At 37.0% G+C, this 16,679-nt stretch overlaps 1 long non-coding RNA gene across 1 annotated transcript in view; it reads left to right on the top strand.

Annotated features, from left to right (window-relative positions):
* The window catches only part of LOC122730843, a 65,476-nt gene that overhangs the window by 36,660 nt on the left and 12,137 nt on the right, over positions 1 to 16,679 (top strand). Inside the window, exon 2 of the long non-coding RNA XR_006353552.1 lies at positions 13,488 to 13,577. This is a non-coding gene — a long non-coding RNA (uncharacterized LOC122730843). The remainder of the gene's footprint in view (positions 1 to 13,487; positions 13,578 to 16,679) is intronic.

The following is a 16,679-nucleotide window of genomic DNA, read 5'->3' as shown; positions in this document are numbered from 1 at the left end:
TTGAGCCCAAGAATATAAAATCTGACACTATTTCCATTTCTCTTCCTTCTATTTGCCAGGAAGTGATAGTGCCAGTTGTCATGATCTTAGTTTTTTTAATGGTAAGCTTCAAGAGGCTTCTTAATTGCTCTTCACTTTCTGCATATCAGAGATTGTTGATATTTCTCCTGGCAACCTTAATTCCAGTTTTTGATTCATCTAGCCTGGCATTTTGCATGATGTACTCTGGATATAAGTAAATAAAAGGAGTGACAGTATACAGCCTTGTCATTCTCCTTTCCCAATCTTAAACCAATCAGTTGTTTCACGTTTGATTCTGTTACATCTTGGCCCACATACAGGTTCCTCAGAAGTCAAGTAAGATGATCTGGTACTCCCATCTCTTTGAGGACTTGCCACATTTTGTTCTGATCCATACAGTCAAAAGCTTTAGTCAGTGAAACAGAAGATATTTTTCTGGAGCTCCTTTGCTTTTCTCCATAATCTGCAAATGTTGGCAGCTTGTTTTCTATTTCCTTTTCCTCTTTGAAAACCAGCCTGCTCTTCTGCTAATTCTCAGTTCACGTATCGCTAAAGCCTAGCTTGTGGAATCTTAAGCATACCCTTGCTGGCATGTGAAGTGAGCGAAATTGTTTATAAATTTGAACATTCTTTGGCATTGCTCTTCTTTAGGATTGGGATTTAAACTCATTTTTTTTTAATCTAGCAGCCGCTGTTGAGTTTTCCAAATCTGCTGTCATATTGACTTGCAGCACTTTAAACAGTATCATCTTTTAGGATTTTAAATAGCTTTAGCTGGAATTCTGTCACCTCCACTAGCCTCATTGTTAGCACTGCTTCCTAACGCCCACCTGACTTCATTCTCCAGGATGTCTGGCTCTAGATCAGTAACCACACCACCATGGTTATCAGTGATGTTAAGACCTTTCTCGTGTAGTTCTCTATATTCTTGGCACCTCTTCTTAATCTTTTCTACTTCTGTTAAGTCTCTTTCATTTTTGTCTTTTATCATGCCCATTTTTGCATGAAATATCCCATGATAGCTCTTTTTTCTTTTTTTATCTTTCCCATTCTCTTGTTTTCTTTTATGTCTTTGCACTGTTCATTTAAGCTCTCCTTGCTATTCTCTGAAATTCTGTATTAGTTGGGTATATCTTACCCTTTCTCCTTTCCCTTTTGCTTTCGTTCTTTCCTCAACTATTTGTAAAGCCTCGTCAGACAGCCATTTTGCTTTCTTGCTCTTCTTTTTCTTTGCAATTTTTTTTGTTGTTGCTTCCTGTATGGTATTTTGAACCTCTGTTCATAGTTCTTTAGGTACTTTTTCTACCAGATCTAATCCCTTAAATCATATTTATCATAAGGAATGTCATTTAGGTCATATTTATACAATCTGATGATTTTCTCTTTCTTCACATCTTGGGTGTCAGTGAATTAAGTGGACAGGAATGGGTGAATTTGATTCAGGTGATAATTACATATACTACAGTGGACAAGAATCCCGTAGAAGAAACAGAGTAACCCTCATAGTTAATAAAAGGATGAAAAAAGCAGTACTGCAGTATAATCTCAAAAATGACAGAATATCTTTTCAAATCTAAGGCAAATTGTTCAACATCAGAATACAAGTCTATGCTCCAACTACTGATGCTAAAGAGGCCAAAGTTGCTCAGTTCTATGAAAACCTACAACATCTTGTAGAAATAGCACCCAAAAATGATGTTATGTTCATCATAGGGGATTAGAATGCTGAAATGCGAAATAAAAAAATAACTGGAATAACAGGCAAGTCTGGCGTTGGAGTACAAAATGAAGCAGAGCAGAGGCTAATAGTTTTGTCAGGATAGCTTGCTGGTCACAGCAAACACTTTTTTAACAACCCAAAAGGTGACTGACTCTACACATGGACATCACTAGCTGGTTGATATAGAAATCAGATTGATTATACAGTCAATTAAAACAAGACCTGGAGCTGACTGTGGCTCAGATCATGAGCTTCATATTGCAAAATTTAGACTTAAATTGAAGAACATAGGGAAAACCATCAAGTCCTGTAGATATGACCTAAATAACAGTTTCTTGGGGAAGCAAATAAACTAGTTTACAAAGTTGGCTTTAATATGTGCCCAAAGGCAACTAGAATCATCGTTTCATTGGACATATGGTCATTCCTATGTTGCATTACTCATGATGGGTATAAATAAAAAGACTATCATGAAGATAATTATAATTGCAGCTTATATTGTGACATCAGTTGCAGAGTGTGAAAAAGTAGGGAAATTGTATAGAGATTTTGATATAATCCTCAAAATGAAGTCAGCATATATTGTAATACTTGGTCACTTCAGTGGGAGGAAAAGTGAATTTTTTTGTTTATCCTGTTGTTTTGAGTTCTTCCACTGTAATAGCTATAATAAAAATAATCTTATAATTTCTAGGAGGAAGAAACTCTTACTAGGCAGGTATATGCTATGTAAGATTTGCTATTTTCATCTAGCTATTTATTAGGCCTACAATGTGGCCTAAGAGAATCTGCCTCAGAGCCAGGAAAGACAAGAGCTTCAGTCCCACCTCTGACATACAGTGTGACCCCTGAGCAGGTCACTTAATCTCTCATTGCCCTTAGGAAACTCTCCTAGAAGAGAAATTGCAGAGAATGACCCAACCTGTATTTCCTTACCTGGGGATTCCCCAGGTCTTGTCCTTATCCCCTTATTTACAGAGGAACTCAGAGTGCAGATTTTCACAAGTTACTTTTTTAATCTCTTATTCTAGAAGGTAAATTTCTGAAACTTGCTTTTAACTTGATTGAACTAGTTTTTAGATGGATGTGAACTTGTTTGGCCTACTTGGCTGCAAAAGCAGCTTGGCAGTTAACCCAAGTTTTAATAGGTCAAAACAACTGATCCTTTTTATAAAGTAGTAGCACTGCAAAAAGTTAGATGTTTATTTGTGGCCTTGGCTTACCTAACATATTTTTAGTGACATTTTAACTAGCTCCAGTGGCCTCATTGATGCGGTATGTGTGTCATAACATAGTTCTAGATTTATTTATCCATATTAGTTACAAGTCATTGTATCTCATGAGCCAGCTCTAACCCACCATCTGTCAGTATTTTCATACCCTGCTGAATAATCAAATTTCAAAACAAATCCCTTGGGTTTTGTAGCACAAATATAATTCTGCCTATATTTTCTTCTGGAGATCCATCTCATAAACTTAAATAGCTAAAGGTTTATTAATATCATCTTCTAGGCCAGAATTTAATTCAATTGTTATTCATCTGTTTGATACTATACAAAATGCCATTCTTGAGATATAATATAGGAAATTGATGTGATATGTGAAGAGAATTGCCAGAAAGGGAAAATACGCTGACACTTTATATTGACATGAAAGTATAAAGCTTATATATTCAGAAGAATAACCACCTAGCATGTTTTTGCTATTTAAGAATAAAGTTAAACTTACAGTGTTATTCATGTGGTTTGAATTGACATATATGCATCTTTGCTCAAGTTACCTGGAAGAAGTTGGAGAGGGAAGATGATTTAATAGCTAAGTTCTTGTTAGGGTGGGTGGTATAATATCATTCTAGCCACAGAATAGACAAAGTTGCTCTCCATGTTTTATTTCTTTCCAAAGCTCATTAAATCTTGTCCTTACCTTCCTCCAGCTTCCCCTCTCTTTATCTCTCTCCCTCTCACCCTATCATATCGTAGATTTTTTTTATTAAATTTTTTTTTTGTTTTGTCTGGTGAATAACTGACACTGGTTTTAGTAACTGCTGATAGAAACTTCAACCTGAATTTTTTAAAAGTCTTTTTCTTCCAAGGTCATTCTTGATTTATTTATATAAGGAAAATAGTTTATGCTATTAATAATACTTAGTACTTGAATAATTCATTCAACAAAAATTATTAAGATCCTAATATGTGCAGTTTCTGCTCTCAAGGAACTTAAAATATAGTTGAGAGAATAAGATACAAATTAGAGTATTAAAAGTATGAAAGAGGAGTACAAAAGTTATGAGATCTCATTAGGAGCTGGAAGTGACCTTAGAGGTCACTGAGTACAACCCTTTTGTTTTACAAATGAAATAACTGAAGCCCAGAACATTCAGTTGACTGGCCTTAGGTCACACAGGCGTAAGTTTGAGCATTAAAATGACAAAACTGGGATTTGGACCAGATTCTTTGACTCAAAATCCTGAACTTTTTCTACTGTGCCACAATAGCTCTGTGAAATGAAGACTCTTCTTTCAGATTAGGGGTGGGACAGTCAAGCAAGAACATTTGTTGTTAAGTCATTTCCAGCTCTTCATGATGTCATTTGTGGCAGAGATACTGGTGTGGTTTGCCATTTCCTTCTCCAGCTTGTTTTACCAATGAGGAAACTGAGGCAAACAGGGTTAAGTGACTTACCTAGGGTCACAGAGATAGTGTCTGAGTTTGGATTTGAACTCAGCTCTTCCTTGACTCTAGGCCTGGAGCTCTATCTACTGCCCATCTAGCTGCCCCTTTAAAATACTATCTTACTAGGGCTAAAGTCAATGGAATGTCCTCACTAAATCTTGTACCAATGTGGTGAGCCCTTAGGTGAAGGAGCCACCAGGCTGCCTAAGGAGAATGAAACTCACCCCACAGCAGAAATGGAACAACAAATCAGGGCTTCCTTACCAGAGCTGTGAGTGGCTGCTGAACTTCCAGCCTAGGCAAGGTAAATAAGGAGACCCACTCTCAAAAAAAAGATTCTATCTTAACTTGTTCCCTAGTAAAATTAGCCCTCCTTCCCAGTTATACATCTATATGTATGTATATACATATATGTACACACATATCAATATCTGTATACATACATATATATTCATATGTTTTTTTTAAATGCTTGAAGTAGCTTAATCTTCATTAAATATTTATATGTGGTAGTATGATGACATTTAAAAACAGAAATGTCTAGTTTTAAGCACAAAATTAAGTCTTCCTCTCTGGTAAGAAACACAAACTTCTAAGTGATTGTGCTCAGAATTATCAATAATTAAAGAAGAAACTGATTGAAGTTGAAATTGATTTATTTAGAATAATCCTCATAAAAGATAAACTAAGGGATGGTTTAAAAAAAGGAAAGGGGAGGAGACACCAAAATCATTGTTGATATATCTTTCTCCCAGCAGTTAGTGTTTAGTATATTGTACTACCTGACTGTGTTGGGTATTAATCCTTTAACCTTTAAGCTTATATTTTGAAAAAGAATGGTTTTAGAACTTTCATAGCCACAGTTCAATCTAGGATGTGGAAAAACTCAAGAATCCTACAGTTATAACTCAGGACCATCCCTTAAGTCAGGTAGGTATAACCTAGAACCAATTTTTTAGGATTCTAGAAAGCTACCTTGAGTTTCAAGGTACAGGCTGGGTCCTTTAGTATCATAGAGTCATTGATCTAGAGCTGAAAGAGAACTACCTCAGCATACATCTCTCTGCCTCCCTCATTTACAGATTAAAAAACTTGAGGCCCCCAAATGACATAATTTCCCCAAGGTCACATGGGTAACAGCATCTGAAGCTCAGATGACTCTAGGACCCTTGCACTTAGAGCACTCTGCCATTCTTCTATGATTAGCTGGTTTATGTTTAGTTGGAGACAAGTGGATACCATGCACTTAGTACCATGCTAACACTGAAACACTGTAAATTCCAGTGGCCTTCTCTCAGTTCTCAACCTTGATTACACTGAATCTTTCAACATTTGTTGACCACCTCTCCAGGAGGGGTTACTTTTTCCCCTTTTAACCTTAACAGTACTGGTTCTTAACTACTTTGTGCCTCAGTTTCATCATATAGGAATAAACTAGTTCACCTCTAAGACCCAGTCTAGCTCAAAATCTTAGTTTATATGATTCTTCTGTTTTACAGTTCCTTCTCATTCTCCTTGCTAGATCACTGTGAGTGTACCCCAAGGCTATGTCCTGGTCCTGATTCTCCCTCCAAGCCTTCTGTTGTCATGATTTTATCAGCTTCCATTGGTTCATTCATTCAGTAGACATTTACTAAGCACATATTATACCAAGCACTGGACTTTGTATTAGAGATATAAAGACAGAAAAATCTCTACTTTCAAGGAGTTTGGTTACAACTAGGTGGCACAGTGGATAGAGTGCCATGCCTGTTGTCAGGATAACTCTTCTTCATGAGTTCAAATATGGCCTCAGGCACTTACTAGTTGTGTGACCCTGGGCAAATCACTTAACCCAGTTTGCCTCAATTCCTCATCTGTAAAATGAGCTGGAGAAGGCAATGGAAAACCACTCCAGTATCTTTGCCCAGAAAACCCCTATTGGGGTCACAAAGAGTTGGACAAGATGAGAAAATTACTCAAAGCATTCAAGGAATTTTCATTCTACTGGGGAAAAATGTGTGCACAGATAATTGAATATCAAATATATAAAAAGTACTTTTTAGGGGATGGAACTATAAGCTATGGTATAAAAGAAAGGCCTAATGTTGGTACTTGAGCTGAATGTTGAAGGAAGTTCAGTATTCTGAGTAGCAATGATGAGAAGTGACTGCATTCCAGGCCTGGGCTTCCTAGAACAGCTGGGGGGGGGGGGGTGGAATGTCATGTACATTCAATAAGTAATAATAATAATAATTTATCAACTAGAATATTTGTTAGCCAAAATAACCATGCTATTTGTTATTTGTTTAGTGTTATTTGTTTAGTGACTCTGAAATCCCTGACTAGTTAAAATACCAAAGCTACATCCTCATAATGAATTCACTAAAAGTTCTCCTCCAGTGCATCTTCCAGAAGGCTGTGCCAGTAAAACAAACTGGCAGGACCTGAGAGACTGGAAAGTCTTCATATATTGGATGCCTACTGACAAATATAATGTTAAGGGCTAAAATTCTAGCTAAACTATCTAAAATATCTAATGAGTGGTTGCCAATAAATTATAAGCTTTAGCAAGAGTTAGACTTTTAAGCATTTATTAAGGAGAATAAGAATTTGATAAAGAGAGAGAGAAAGGCCTAGATTCCTATCTATTAAAGGGAGAGCGCATTTCTAGCTCCCTTCTCCACCAGTGTCCTCAGGAAAGAGCGAGACAGAGCGCTAGTCTCTTCCTTTTTCCTCCCACTAGCCAACGTCACTTCCTGACGCCAAAGAAAAGACTCCTGGTCTTGCCCTCAAAGACACAAAGAAAATACGTTGTAATAGATTTGCTTTTCAAATATAAACAGATCTGATTATATCGTTTTATTGGATGTTAAACATTTTGTTTACATTTGAAATTTTCATTATTTAGACTGAATTATTTTTAATTCCATAATTTTATCACTATGGGTTTACTCTCTTTATTGACCATTACAAGCTATTGCCTCTCTTACAAAATTGCTTTGTGTATATTTTGTTTATAATTATGTATGTATGTATGTATATGTATGCATTACAGAATGTAAGCTCCTTGGGGACAAGGACTATTTGACTTTTGCCTTTGTATCACTTAGCATTATACCTGGCATAGAGTAGACATTTATTCCTTGAATTATGACCTGTGTCTGTCCAGTGTGGATCAAATGAGATATTTATATGCCTGGCATATAGTAGTGTGGTGTGAAACTAAATCACCTTACCTGCCCCGCAGTGTTGGGGGGAAACTAGCTAGGATTTACTTATAATTAGAAGCTTCAACAACATTTTAGGCATTGAGCATTTATTAAAGTATATTAGAAGTTATCAAAGAGAGAACACATGTCTCTGAAAGAATGGGAAAACGAGAGAGAGAGAGAGAGAGAGAGAGAGAGAGAGAGAGAGAAAGCAAGAGAGAGTGAGCGAGCTCCCTTCACCTGGTTGGTGCTATCAAAGAGACTGAATCCCAGTCAGTTGGACTGGAAGCTCCCTGTGGAACAAGAAGAGGGGCGGTCCCCACACACAGCTCCAAGCTATTTGGCTGGTAGCATTCAAGTCCATTGATTGTCATGACTTAAAGGCAGTCCATGAATTATGAGGCAACTTCCGAGATGCTTTCTCGGCAGGGGGCAGGGCCCCTGGTTCTTACAGTGGACACTTAATAAATGATTGTTTCCTCCCTCCCCCCTTTCCTACCTTCTTGCCTTCCTGCCTTCTCTCCCTCCCCTTCTCTCCACCCCTCTCCCCCCTTCTGAGTACCAGCCTAGCCAACCTCAGGCAACTCCTCTTCAGAAAAGTGAGCTGCCAGGTGTATTATTTTGGCCACAGAAACTCATCAAGTGGAGAGAATACAAATCTTTTAAATATCATAGAAAGCCTAAAGGAGGTACTTTTCCCAACTATGGCTAGGGGAAAATTCATAACTAAATAAGAAAAGAAGTGATCATAAAAGAGAAAACATACAATAACTTGCATAAATCTGAAAAGTTTTTGCAGGAACAAAATCAGTTTTTCTAGAATAAGAAAGAAACTATTGGTTTGAAGAAAACTTTATAAATGACAAAGTTCCAATAGCCAAGATACATAGGAAATTATATGTGTCTGTATATGTCTCTGTACTTATGTATATGTACATATGCATGTATAAATGACCAAGAACCATTTCCCAGTAGATAAATGGTCAAAGGATAAGTAGTTCATAAGATTATAAGTAGTTCATAAGATTATAGATACTGGGTGCTAAATGTATTTTATTGATAATCTACTCCAACCTCTTCTTTCTACAGAGACTTTCTGAAGGTCACACAGATAATAAGTGTCAGAAGCAGGATTTGAGCCCAGGTTCTATCAATCCAAATTTATTGTTCTTTTCAGTTCTTTTTCCAGCCTCCATACCTTTGTGTGGGCTGTTCCATGTGCCTGAAACATACATCCAATTTTCTGGTTGTTAAGTAAAACCCCGAAACTTTTAATCTGCATTTCTTTTAATATTAGTGATTTGGTTGTTAGTAGTCTGCAATTATTTTAAGACCAGGTTCTTATTCTACAAGCATTGCTATGTATTTACTACAAGAGGCAGCATGATATAGTGCATAGAGAGCTGAATTCAAGAAGATCCAGGCTCAAGTTGTGGATCTGACACACTGCTGGCATTGTAACCCTGAACTAGCTGTTGGTGTTTAAGACAATGCTCCAAGACTCCTAAATTGCAGAGAATATTGTGTCTTGTTTAGTTTCCTCAGCTGGGAGTTCCCTTTACTTAGCACAGTATGTGACACATAAGCAGCCCTTAATAAATACTTTTGTCTTGACCATTTCTATGTGCCAGGCACCATGCTAGGTTCTGGGGATAGAAGGGGAAAACTGAGGTCTTCTCTGTCTGCAAGGGCCTTACATCCTTCTAGAGTGTAATTTTCTTAGAATATCTAGCTTCTTTCAAGACTTAAGGCATTAAACAATTCCTACAGAAGAGCCTTCCTGAGCCCCTCTCTCTCCTCACATTGTCTTACATTACTCATTTTTCTGTTTTATCACCTGGTAGAACTGAAGCTTCTTGAAGGAAAGATCCACTTTTCTTTTTTGTACCCAGTATCTACTGCCGCACTTGGTATATGGGAAGTGCTTCATTATTGTTTGTGGAATCGGATGACTACTAAATAAGGGGTGTGACCGTCTAAAGAGCACAAGAGTTTCTCCTACTCTTTCAGTAGGCAAGGATCATTTCATTGGTATGGGAACTCTGCCAGTGCAGACTATAACCCATCTTTTAACTTTGAAGATTTGTACTAGGGAGATGCATGACATTTGGGGGGGGGGGCAATGGGGGTTATATGACTTGCCCAGGGTCACACAGCTAGTAAGTGTCAAGTGTCTGAGGCCGGATTTGAACTCAGGTCCCTCCTGAATCCAGAGCCAGTGCTTTATCCACTGCGCCACCTAGCCGCCCCCGATGCATGACATTTGAAACAGTTGTGACATGGTCATCCAGATATCTGAAATGAGACGGGAACTCAAGACCCTGACTCCAGCTCTAGTACTTTAGCTACCACACCATGCTTAAAATACTGTTCACTTTTTTGTGGCCATAGAATTAATTTTAATGTCTGAAATGTAAACAGTTATGGGTACTTATTAAGAAATCAATGGGGCAATGGGGGAAATGGTCAATACATTAATTAAATTACAATGTTAGAATAACTATCTTCATTCCAAGAAGATTTGAGTACCGCTAGCCATAGGCATCCATGTTGGAGAACTGAATCATCATCTCTGATATAGTTTATTTAAAAGAGATAAATTGGAATAGGTAAAAATGTTACTAGTGAACTTTATATATCAGACCCTGCTCTCAACTTAGTATACACCTTGATTTAATTTCAAATATTTTTTTAACGATCTTTTAAGAAAAAAAACAACCTCATTTTCTTAAATGAACTTTCCATTTTTGCAGCATTTATGTTTTTACCTGTAGTGGCATGGCTAATTCATGCAGACCTAGTATGGAATTCTGTACCAGCTTTCAGAGGGGGTGCTAACTTGTCATAGAATAGACAGTTCATAGTACAGAGCATTGGTGATCTGATTGTCCAGATCCTCTTTAATTCATGTTTTGTTAAATAACTGGTATCTTGAAACTTGTGGTAGAAGTAGCTTCTTATGAGTTCTAGATTATTACTAAAACAACAGATAACACCAATACAACATGCCCATAGTGAAATAGAACAAGAATGTATAGGTTCATAACAGATGTACAAATAGAGAAAAGAGTGCGAATATAAAACTAAACAAAAAGCCAAAATAAATGTTTATATTCAAATCTACTATATGTGGTCATGACATAGACTCTGATAAGACTTCTGACTATTTCTCTAATTGAAACCGACAAACATAAAATGAAATAAACAATTGTATTTGTGATCTGTTGGCAGTCTTTTGGTATGTATATAATAGCATCAGATGAACTAAAGGCCTTATTTTAGTAAAGCAGAAGTCAAAATATGGGAAATTTCTATTCTTAATAATTTGCACTCCTAAGCTAACTAATTCTTGATAGAATTCAAAGAAGCAGTGGAACTGTGTTTCAAAGAATTGGCCACGGGTCAACGAATTCACTTTTTCCAGAGCACTGTTTTGTCGTTTCATTACATATAAAATGAAAAGAAAAAATGCACTTGCATTTTCCTTTATTCTTTTTCTCTTGTTTAAATTATTCAGATTGTAACTATATTAAAATCTAAATACATTGTTTTGATAGAAAATCTAGATAACTTATTGGGAAAATCTAAATAGAAAAGGAAAACTTAGAGAACATAGACTTCTATGCAAATAAAATGTTTAACATCTGTATTTGAAGAGGTACTCATAAGTGCCCTTTTGTATATTTGAGTTGCTTAAAAGGACCAGTTTCTTTCTGCAGTTTCTTAGTAGTCTTTGGAACAGTGTCATAATACTAAAAACGTTATGGATTACTTGTAGCTTTTTGTTAATTGTGATATTTCCTTTTTTGAATTCTTTGAAAAGATCTAGAAATTCTTTAAAGAAATTTCAGTGGAATCCCCAAACTTTTTCAAATTGAAATATTAAGAACATTTATGGAGACATCAGTTTCAAGTTATGTTTTTTAAAAAGGCTACAGTAGAAAGGCACTGGAAACAATATAATAACATTCTGGTATTAGGACATGAGTTATTTTACTAGTACAGTTTCTTAGCGAAACCATTGGATCTCACTGGCTGTGAAAAACATCAGTCGGCCATTTCTTATTCTGTGATTGCACAGATATACTTGACAGAAAAAAAAAATCTCAACAGTAGTTCATTTCCTTGGCACTTAAGAAGCTACAGCAAGTTTGGAAGATTTCCATCTCCCTATTTTGTCTAGGCCCAAACTGTCTGAGTGCAGATCTGTGGTTTCTTTTCCTCATAGCTATGGTTTTAATTCACTCTGCATTTACAAATTTCAATTACCAAAATATTGTCATCCAAGTTTGTTTTTTTTGTTTGTTTGTTTTAGTGAGGCAGTTGGGGTTAAGTGACTTGCCCAGGGTCACACAGCTAGTAAGTGTTAAGTGTCTGAGGTCGGATTTGAACTCAGATACTCCTGACTCCAGGGCCAGTGCTCTATCCACTGCGCCACCTAGCTGCCCCACCAAGTTTGTTTTAACATATGATCTAATAGTATATTTCAGAATTGTCTCATTTCCTTATAAATAATTTGTTATTTATAAAATAGATGTTTTATTTTTTCCTTTGTGATTTAGTTATCCAGATTTTCATTTTTCGTTGTTGCTTAGTTTCTTCAGTTTCCTTTCTTGGGTAAATGTGATGAGCCATTTAAATCATTAATTAAATCACTGTCACATGAGCATACACTAGTTCTTTTCTTTCCAACCATGATATTCACCTATTTTGTAGTCTGCAGAAGATTACAAATTTCTCATCTTGGTTGTGTAAGAACCTCAGTAATGATTGTGCTTCACATTTTTGTCTCAATCAGATTTCACCATTTTGCTTAATTAATATACTAATCAGAATTGTCTAAATATTACATTAACATTTAACAGTGTATCTATCCATCAAAGTAGGTCATTGGGCCACTAGGTTTTTAGGCCAAAAACCCCCCAAAACCCATCCCTGAGTTAGTTTTACATCTTGCATTGATATTATGAAAATAGAATCCTTTTGCTTTTTTAAAGACACATAATTTGTTTTATATATAATTAACTTCATGTGTGTATACATACACAAACATGGTTATATATGTATGTGCATATATGTATGTATACATACATACATATACACAAATACATGTTATAAAAACATGGTCTCTGTTCTCCAGGAGCTAACAATTCTAATTAGTTCACATCTAAAGATGTTCCCACAGGTTGGATTAAGTGAGCCTGTTGTTATTTTTACATGAGTTGTTATTTTTATATTTGATAACCATTTAGTGTCAGTAATCTGCCTGCCAGGTTCATCTGCTTACATAAATTGGGAAGGTGGTATTAGTGATTAAACCCTTTAATGGCAATTACTGCTTTGTCAACTTTTTGTTTTTTCCCCATTGCCTGACAAAACTGTGGAGATAGTAGGCACTTGAATATTTTTTAACGAGATAAATTAGTATATTGATAGCACATAGTTTGAGCCATATTTTCTTACCTTAAAAAAAATGAATGTAGAATTAAATCACAAGATTACCTAAAACTATAGTCTACTTAAATCTATTTCTTGGAATTAGAGATTAAAGTATTTAAATATATGGATTTCTTTTAAATAAATTATTTTGAGTGGATCTACAGTAAGCTTATTTTTTTTACTTACATATAATTATTTGGGTTTTCTCTTCTGTTATTTGGGTGGTTTTATTTTTTGTACAGAAAAAAAATGATTAAAATTGAAAGTAGTGGTATATAAAATACCTGGTAAAATTCACTTTTGTCAGTACATGTTAATCTATGCCTGTGGTACATGGAGGTAGATTCACATTCCAGGCATCAGAAAAGTTGTTTCTATTTGGTTTCATGACAGCTTTTTTTTTTTCTCACATTGTTCCTCTTTTTTTTTTTTTAATTTAAACAGCATTTGAAGATTTGATGACATGCTACAAAGAGCACTTTGAACCTACATTTTTCTGAAGAATTCATTTAAAAGGTCTCAGAAGTACAAGAGGTAAAGAAAGGGCTGGCACAATGAGCTACAGTGTTCTAGGAAAGTTATATTGATTAGCATCTGTTTGAACAGTTAAAGGGACATGTATTAACTATTTTCAGTATCACTTGAAAACATTTATTAAACACCTCAAATGTTCCAGGCATCATGCTGTATGTTAGGGAACATTCTTGCCCTCAAGGAACTTATATTCAGTGGAAGGTGGGTATAGGGAAATGAGGGGATACAACATATATAGAAAATTAAATACAAATATAAACAAAATTAATATTAGATAAATTCTGGCAGTAACAACTGGAGGAATTAATTAACAAGGGCTTCATGTAGGAACTGGTGTTTGATCTAAATTTCGAGGGGAAGCTAGGGATCTAATAGGCAGAAATGGGGAAGAAAGAGTACATTCCAAGTATAGCCCATGCAAAGAACTGGAGATAGGAGATGTAATGTGAGGAACAGCAAGCAGGAAGGACCCTTTGGCTGATTCATAGAGTATGTGTGAAAATGTAAAGTCTGATGAAAAGTTCTAACCAAGCCCAGCTCCTCTGAGAAACTGTTATTTCACAAGAATTAATTAAGTGTTTATTATGTGCTGGGCACTGTGCTAAGCACTGGGAATTTTTAAAAAACAGCCAACATATGGTCCCTGCCTTCAAAGAGCTCACATTCTCATGGGAAAGACAGCATGCAGAAAACCTATGTACTTATAAAACATATTCTGGACAAACTGGAGTTAATCTCAGAGGAAAGATACTAGCAAGGAGTAGGGTTAGGGGAGTGTTGTGGGGAGACCAGGAAAGAACTCCTGGAAAAGCTGGGATTTGAGCTGAATCTTAAAGAAAGACAAGGTAGCTGGTAGACAGAGGGGAGGAGGCAGAGCATTCCAGACACTAGAGATAGCTTTTGAAAAGGCACAGAGTCAGGAGATGGAGAGTGATTCGGTGAAGGCCAACAAGAAAGGCTGAGGGGAACAAAGTGTAAGAAGACTGGTAAAGTAGGAAAAGGGCTTTAAATGCCACATAGAGTATTTTCTATTTGCTCCTGGAAGTAACAGAGCCATTGGAGTTTATTGAGTAAGGAGCAGTAGAGTAGATGATAGACTGGAGTGGAGAGAGACCAAACAGAAGGCTAGGATGGCATTCCAGGTGTGAGGTGATGAGGGCATGCTACACTGTGGTGTCTGTGTCAGAGGAGAGGAGGGAATATATATGAGAGATTTTGTGAAGGCAGAGTGATAAAATTGGACAACAGATTGAATATGCAAAATGAGTATGAGCGAAGAATTTAAGAGGACACTGAGTTTAGGAGCCTTGCTGACTAGGAGGATGGTATTGCCTTCAACAGTAATCAAGCAGTTGGGGAGAGGGAAAGTTAGTTTGAGACCTCTATGGGGCATCCAGCTCAAATCAAGTGGCTATGTCAGATTAAATATCAGGAAAAGGGATTGAAGAAATGGATCTGAGAATCACATGCATGTAGTCATTGCATCAGTAGGATCTGACAAGATTGCCAAGCATGGTAGATTAGAGGAAGAAGAGAAGAGGATCCCAGGACAAACCTTTGAGATATACCTGTAGTTAGTTACTGCATTTGACCTGGATAGAGATTGAGCAAATGAGACTAAGAAGAAGCAAACAAAAAGAAAGCCAAGAGAGAACAGTGTCCTTAAAAACCCAGAGAGGAGACCATATCCAGGAAAAGAAGGTGATTAACAGTGTCAGCGACTGCAGAGAGGTCAGGAAGAATGAGGCTTGAGAAAAGGCCATTAAGTTTGCCAATTAAGAGGTCACTTTGGAAAGACTTTGGAAAGAGCAAATTGAAGAGACTTTAAAATGGAGAATAGAGGAAGTGGAGTCACTAATTATAGATGGCTTTCTAAAGGAGTTTAGCTGAGGAGGGTAAGATACATATAAAATAATGGGATTATAGGGACAAGTAAAGGATTTTTTCAAGGATGGGAGAGAAATGAATATGTTTGGAAGCAGCATAAATGGGGAGAGACTGAAGGTTGGAAAGAGATTGGGGATGATAAGAGGGAGAAGGCTGCTGGAAAGAATAGGGAAGGGATGCAATCAAGAATGCATATAGAAGAATTTGCATTGGCAAGGAGAAGGGCCACATCTTCATGGGAGATGGGGTGGAGGAGGAGATAATGGGGGAAGATAACTGAGAGATGTGAGATGAGCAGGGAAGAAAAGGGAACTTGTCTGAATATCCCAGCAAAGGTGAAAAGGGGTGTCAAATGAAGCAGCGATTCAATAAAACCAAAGAGACAACACAAGCAACTGCATCTAGTCTAGGACTGCACAACATGTCTGGAAGCTTATGGGCATTCTGGTTCAAGGGTCTTTGGGTGGGTGGGGGGGTGTTCCAGAAGCCAAGAGGATCTCAAGTAAACGGGGAAAAAGCCAACTCTGAGGCTCACGGCCCAGACACGTCTGAGGAGACAAAGCTGGCTCCTGGTAGGTGAGTGCAAAAAGACAGAGGCTGATGTACTCTGGCAGCATTCACCTGTACTCCAGGAGGCCTGAAGCCAGGATGATCTAATCTCTGATATCTGGTTGTGTCCTGTCAGGGATATCCCAGGAGACAAAGCCAAATCCTGATAGACAGAGATGGAGCAGAGATCAGCAAGTATTTTGAGCCACCAGGGGACAGAAGCAGAATTTAGGAATGAGGAAGAAGAGAGAGCCTGATCCCAGCTCTGGGGCTGATTCCTATCCCATGCCAAAACTTTGAAAAATGGCACAGAGGGAAATCAGGACTATCATTCTATTCTAAATGGCACTAAGATGTCATTAGAATTCAGCCTTTAGTGGGTAAATAACCAGGGCCTAGCCACTCCATCCAAAAGTTCAAGATGAACATAGAAATGGGGAAAAAAAAAATCTCAGTCCAGCAACTGAAGCTAGAAACATATGCATAGAAATGATAATTGAGCCCATGACAGCTGCTGAAGTTACAAAGTGGGAGAGAATAGCGACTAATACTGTTAAACACAAGGAGTCAGATGCTGGGCTTATCACAGATGATATCAGGGTTCTTGAAAATGTACTTTTGTATTTGCAGTAAGCAAATAAAACAGGCTTACTCTTGTATTTGATT

This window comes from Dromiciops gliroides, chromosome 6, assembly GCF_019393635.1.
Source record: "Dromiciops gliroides isolate mDroGli1 chromosome 6, mDroGli1.pri, whole genome shotgun sequence".
Taxonomy (NCBI): domain Eukaryota; kingdom Metazoa; phylum Chordata; class Mammalia; order Microbiotheria; family Microbiotheriidae; genus Dromiciops; species Dromiciops gliroides.
The sequence above is the reverse complement of the archived record's forward strand: the minus strand, read 5'-3'. Positions and strand labels throughout refer to the sequence as shown.